This window comes from Belonocnema kinseyi, chromosome 9 (genome assembly GCF_010883055.1).
Source record: "Belonocnema kinseyi isolate 2016_QV_RU_SX_M_011 chromosome 9, B_treatae_v1, whole genome shotgun sequence".
Lineage (NCBI taxonomy): Eukaryota > Metazoa > Arthropoda > Insecta > Hymenoptera > Cynipidae > Belonocnema > Belonocnema kinseyi.
In genome coordinates, this window is record NC_046665.1 from 133,456,709 (window position 1) to 133,463,096 (window position 6,388).

The 6,388-nt window shown below is 25.9% G+C and overlaps 1 pseudogene; it reads left to right on the plus strand.

The window, feature by feature from the left end:
- Positions 1-347: 347 nt before the first annotated feature.
- Positions 348-498, plus strand: LOC117180961 (annotated as a pseudogene).
- The last annotated feature ends 5,890 nt before the right edge of the window (positions 499-6,388 follow it).

Below are 6,388 nucleotides of genomic sequence, written 5' to 3' on the forward strand. Positions count from 1 at the left end.
CAGGAAATCCGATCGGGGCCAGATCGGTATTACGTTTGAAATTGGGCGATTTCTGCACGGGGGACAATATTTCTTTAAATTTCTAGAAAAAGAAAGGTAACAGCGTTCTAGAATTCTGTGTGAACTGTTCTAGAACAAGAAGATAACAGTGTTCTAGAACACTGTGACAAGAGTGTGACAGAACTGTTTTCAAACTATGTGACAGCACTGTTCTGTAACAGTGACTATGAAATTGTTCTCAATTTAAAATTGGAATTGTTCTAGAACAAATTGATCACAGACGCTCTAGAATATTTGTTTCAAGTTCATTTTAGAACTGTGCTGTAACAGTGTTATATCGAAGTTCTAAAACCCTTTTACAAGTTTATTCTAGAACAAATTAGGAACAAAGATTAGTTCGCTAACACTATTGTCGAGCTGACCCTTGCGAATATCCCTAATGTTGATATCTCGGACGTATAATTTTTGTTAGTTGGGACTGCGCACGCGCTATCCCGGACCAAAATGAGGTCAGATCGAATATCCTGGAAAATCCTATTGCTGTGATGGGTACATACACTGTTCCATTTTTGATTAATAATATTTCTAGAACTGTTATAGAATTGTTCAAGAATTGTCCTAGATTTTTTACAAGGTATCGTACCAAAGTTTTAGAATTGTTACAGATCGGTTGTCGCAGCGTTCTAGATCTGTTAAATATTTGTTATACAAAAGTTGTAATCGAGTTCTAGAAATGTTACAGATCGGTTGTCACAGTTTTTTAGAACTGTTACAGAATTGTTCGAGCGTATGTGGGATGACATAGTTACTCGCATGTTCGTAACCTGTTCATAACCTGTTACTAATCTGTTCGTAACCCGTTACATAAAAATACCAGTGATTAGTGTGGGAAATTAACCATAATTAGGTAGAAGTAACACGATAGTGTAAAACCGCACCCAGGTGGTAAAAAGCAGTTTTAGAAGAATGGAATTGTACATTTTCCTTGTGAAATTCCAGGGACGCTTTAAGACGACGCATGAAACAGGTTGCGTATGCGCAATGACAAGCCCGGGTATTTTAAATCGCTTAGTGTATGTTTTAATTAAATTGAATCAGAAGAATAATAAGACATATAAATAAAAGCAGTCATGTTTTTGTTTAGCAGAAAACATTAAACTTTTTTTTTGGTTTGCTGTTACAAAACAAATACACAACAAACTTATAGGGTTATGATCAGTGGGTGAAATAGGCTCATCCTAATTTCTATCAACTGCGGACTAAACAGCTATAACCTTCAAAATTATTATTTTCCGCAAGCATGCTAAACATGCAAACAAATTTATTCAAGTAAAACACATTGAACTTTGCCTTTCTGATGCGCTCAAACCAGCACAATTCACAATTTCAATTATAAAATATATCCGAATGCTGCCAAGATTTTGCAGAAACTTTCACCGAATTTACTCGCAGGTTATCGATTACAATAGATCTAAACATGGACGCGCAACGCCATCAAGTGTTCAACAGCGGAATTACAAGGATTATGGAATTTTCCATCGCTGCTGTAAAACGTATTACACTCCGCGTGTGAAATTACACTAATCTTTGGAAGCTTATATAAACGTTGTGAAATCACTTTTTCATTTCAGTTACATTTTAGCATAAAGTTCCCACAACAATCACTGGTATTTTTATGACCTATGATTGTTGTGGGAAAATTACACGTTCATTATAAATTTCATTCATTTATTGTAAAATTCCTTTAATAATCACTGTCAACTTACAAGAAACATGTAATTTTTCCAGAACAATCATAGGAAAAAGTTACAGAACGAAATGTAATTTTTATCAATATTTTTACAGTGTAGTAAGTACATCAATTTTATGACATATTTCTCGAAATGAGCAATTGCATTCTTTTAGCTTAAATTATAATTTCCATAAATAACAAAGAAATATTTCTTCAAATCCAAAACATGGATATTTAATATAACAACATATTTCTTTAATCTAAAGAAGTATTTAGTTTAAATAAATGGCGTCAAATTATGAAACTTTTGACTTAAAAAAAAGACTTGGTTAGAGTAAATGCTTATTTGTAATGAATAATTTAATTTTAGTAATCAAATGAAATATTTCCTTTCACTGAAAAAATAAATAATTATGTAACCAGAATAACGTTTTCATCTAAATAAATGCCCCATTGCTATGAATGTATGAATTCTTTGTGACAAAAAAATATATTTTGAATTTAATTAATGTAATTTTGTATTAAATTATTATTATTTTGATATAAATAAACCTAAATTCTTGATTCAAGTATGGAAAAGTTATTGATTCAAATTTAATATGTGATCAATTCCATAAAAAAATATTTATTCGATCAAATATACCTGATATGGATATTTGTTTATAAAAATTGGTTTTAAAATAACAAATTATTTACTAATTTTTTTTACTTCAACTACAAACTCTTTTTTTTTACATAAAATATTAAATTTATGGCATATCAAGTGACGAATCGCCGCCAGTCCATACGAAACAATTTTTCTTCACTTATTTGTTTATAAAAAACTGAATAACATTTTAAAAATTGCATTGCTATTGGACATCTTTTTTGGATAGCTGCTTTTAGTTTTCTAGATATTTTTGATTGATCAATTTCTCAACGAATTTTTTTGCGCCACTGTGGGTTGAAATGTGCGTGAAATTTATTAAATAATAATAGAGTTAATAATAATTAAAATTATTATTAATTATTATTCCTTATTAATTTTTTATCAAGTTATTTGGTTAATGTACGTCAAATGTATTAAAAAGTGATAGAATTATTAATAATTTAAATGACTATTAATTAATATTTCATTTTACGTCATATGCTTTGTGCGGCAATCCAACGTGCTATATTGTGCGTGGAGTTGCAGCATAACCCTTCCGTTCCCGAGGTTCACTAGAGAGAGTAGGTAAGTTTTTTTTTCGTGTTTTGTGTATTTTAAAGTGTTTTGTATTTTGTGTCTTTGCTACTAATTTTTCATGTTTATTTATTGGAATAAACAATAATTCAACTATTCCTGGATAAAAATTATTTTTGTTGTTGAAAATTCAAACATTATATTTTTGGTTTGGGATTCATTTCGTTTGGTTGGAAATTCGACTATTTGGTTGAAAATTTAAGTATTTTGTTGAAAATGCAACTGTTTTTTGAAAATATTACTGTTTTGTTCAAATATCATTTATTTAGGTCAAAAATTCAACTGTTTGGTTAAAAATTCCTTTTTTGTTTAAAGATAAATCCCTTTGGCAGCAAATTAATTTACAAATTTAATTTACATGAATTTTTAATATACTTTTTTTTTAGAATGTTAAACGTGTTGATTAAAAAAAATTTTTTATCTCGTTGGTTTAAAATTAATTTAAAAATTTCTTTTTTTAAAGTTAAGAATCATTTTTCTTTTCTGATAATCTAGATCTTCCATTTTTGAATAAAAGTTAATATCGTCAATTGAAAAATGATCTTTTATGGTAAAAATTCATTCAATTGTTTGAAAAATCGTCGTTTTTGGTAGCAAATTAACCTTCTTGGTTGAAAATTCACCGTATTGTGTTAAAAATGCAACTGCTTGGTTCAAAATTAATTGTTAATTAATTAATTGCTGTGAAAAATTGATTTTAGTTGTTGTTTAAAATTTACGAAATTATTAAAAAATTCAACTATTTTTTCGTAAATTAACTTTTTCCTTGAAAATTCATATTTTCGGTTTTCAAATGCAAGTGTTTTCTGAATAATTTGTCTTTTTGGCTTGAAAACTTAACAATTTGGTGGAAATTTAAACTATTTTTTACAAAATAAACTTTCTGGTTGAAAGTTAAAAATAATAACTTTTATTCAAACTTTGTAATTTAATTAAATTAATTAAAGTTTAATTCAACTATCTGGTTTAAAATTAAACTATTTATTCGAAACTCCAGATATTTTGTTTAAAATTCATTTATTTTTGTTTAAAATTAATTTTATATCTGAAATTGTAGCTATTACATTTTGGGTGGGAAACTTTTCCCTTATAAGCGGAAAATTTAACTATTTGGTAGAAAATTCATGTATTTTTGTTTGAAATTCATCTATTTGGGTAAAAATTTAATTCTATTAGTTAAAAAATCATCATTTCGTTTAGGATTCAATTATTTTGTTGAATAGTCGTATTTTTTATCGGAATTTAAGTGATGAAAATTAGTTTTTTTTTTCTTAAAATTCGTTCTTTAAACTTTAAATTTAATTTTTCAATTTTGGGTTAAAAAATTGTTCGTTTTTAGTTAAAAGATTACCAATTTCGTTGAAAAGTCATCTCTCTTGATTGAAAATTAATTTGTTGAAAACTCTTCCTTTATGGTTTAGAAGTAAACTGTTTTCTAATACATTCGAATTTTTATCTTGAAAACTTAAGTATTTTCAGGATAATTCGTCTATTAAGGTAGAAAATTGTTGTCCTTTTTTTTGGAAATACATTAATTTGGTTGAGCATTGAGCTATTTCATTAAAAAATTTATTTTTTTGTTTCATTTAATTAGTTGCTATTTTTTAAATACTTTTTTTTCAATTAAACAGTAAACTTTTCCATTTTTTTGTAAACTTATGTTTTTTTGGTTTTAGCACTTTTTTTCAAAATCCATCTTTGTAGGGTAAAAATTCTAGTATTTGGTTACTGCTTTGGAATCTTTCAAAACACAAACAAATATTTTAAATTGTTTCAAATGCCAATAAAGTTACTGAAATCAAATGCATTTAATCTCATAAAATACCCTAAAATATTCCAAATCTTTCAAAGTAATTTGAAATTTTTTAAAGCTCTTTAGAAATTTCTTGGAATTTTCAAAAACATTATATGAAATATTTTGAATACCCTCAAACATTCCAAATCCTTAAAAGTAATTTGAAATTTTTTAAAGGTTTCTTGGGATTAAAGCCAATACGAAAACAAATATTTCAAAATCTTCTAAATTTTTATAAACACTTGAAAATGCCTTGAAATATTTTTAAATGCCCTAGAATACTTAAAATTCTCTGTAATCCCATTAAAAGACTGAAATTAATTTAAAATTTCTTGAAATCTTTAAAAAAGCCCTAAAATATTTTAAAATCCTTTGAACATTACAAAAATTTTAAATACCCTCAAACATTCCAAATCCTCAAAATTATTTTGAAATTTTTTAAAGGTTTCTTGAGATTTAAAAAAATACCAAAATAAATATTTTAAATCCTTTAAAATTTTTGCAATCTCTTGAAACTTTTTAAAGCTCTTGAAAATACCCTAAATTATTTCAAATCTTTTTAATTTTCTTATAAAATTCCGAGGCTTTAAAAAAATTCTTAGAATTTTAAAAAATACCCCAAAATCTTTCGAATTATTGAAACCTATTGAAAATTTCCTGTAATCTTTTAAGATTTCTAAAAGATCTCAAAAGAATTGAAGAAATTTCACAAATCGGTAAAGACCTAAATTCAATGGTGGTTCACCCATGAGTTAATGCATTGAAAGAAATTTGATGAAGTGATATTTTCATTTAAAAAGTCACTATGGTAACTTATTTTGAAAAATTGACTAAAAAAAAGTGGTCCAAAAATGCATTGCAAATTTCTTTTGCATTCCATTTTCGAAATAAATAAATCCACAATTTCTTATTTTTTAAAATTCAAATATTAATACGTGCCATCGGGCACTTCAAAATCGAATTTGACCCAAATATGACCCAAAATTAAAAAAAAATACATTCGTACGTATTATTTTTAATTTTTTAGCAATTAATGTTGTTTTTTTCATAAAAATAATTAATAATCGACTATTCAAAAAGTTCCAATGACTTTTTACACCATTTTGGATTGTTTAAATAAATGTAAATTTTTTGAACAATTATTTATTCTCCAAAAATGTAAAAAATATTCGAGTCTTCTGATTGAAATGTAATGGTCATTGTTTGGAGTAGTAAATTTGTTTTAAAAATTATGTAATTATTTAAACAATTAATTATTGTTTATTTACAAAATATCTAAAAATTTAGTCGAAGATGTCCAATTTTCTTTTCAAAGTGGTATCCAATGCTACTTTTTGTTGAATAATTACACGATTTTGATACATTTCTTCTAGTTTTTAACAAATCTTTATTTGTTTAAACTTTTTTTTGCACAAGCATTTTTTTCTCCATAACTTTAAAAAAATAAAACAAAATAGAATACACAAAATTACTTTTCTGAATGCATAGTGCATATAAAAAATAAGTTAATCATTTTTTTATTCTTTAAAAAAATGTTTCCTATTTAAAAAATTATTTTTAAAAAAATATTTAAAAATTTGATTTTCTGAATTAAACATAATATTGAAGTTAAAGCAGTTTTCTATTAAAAAGTGTGGAC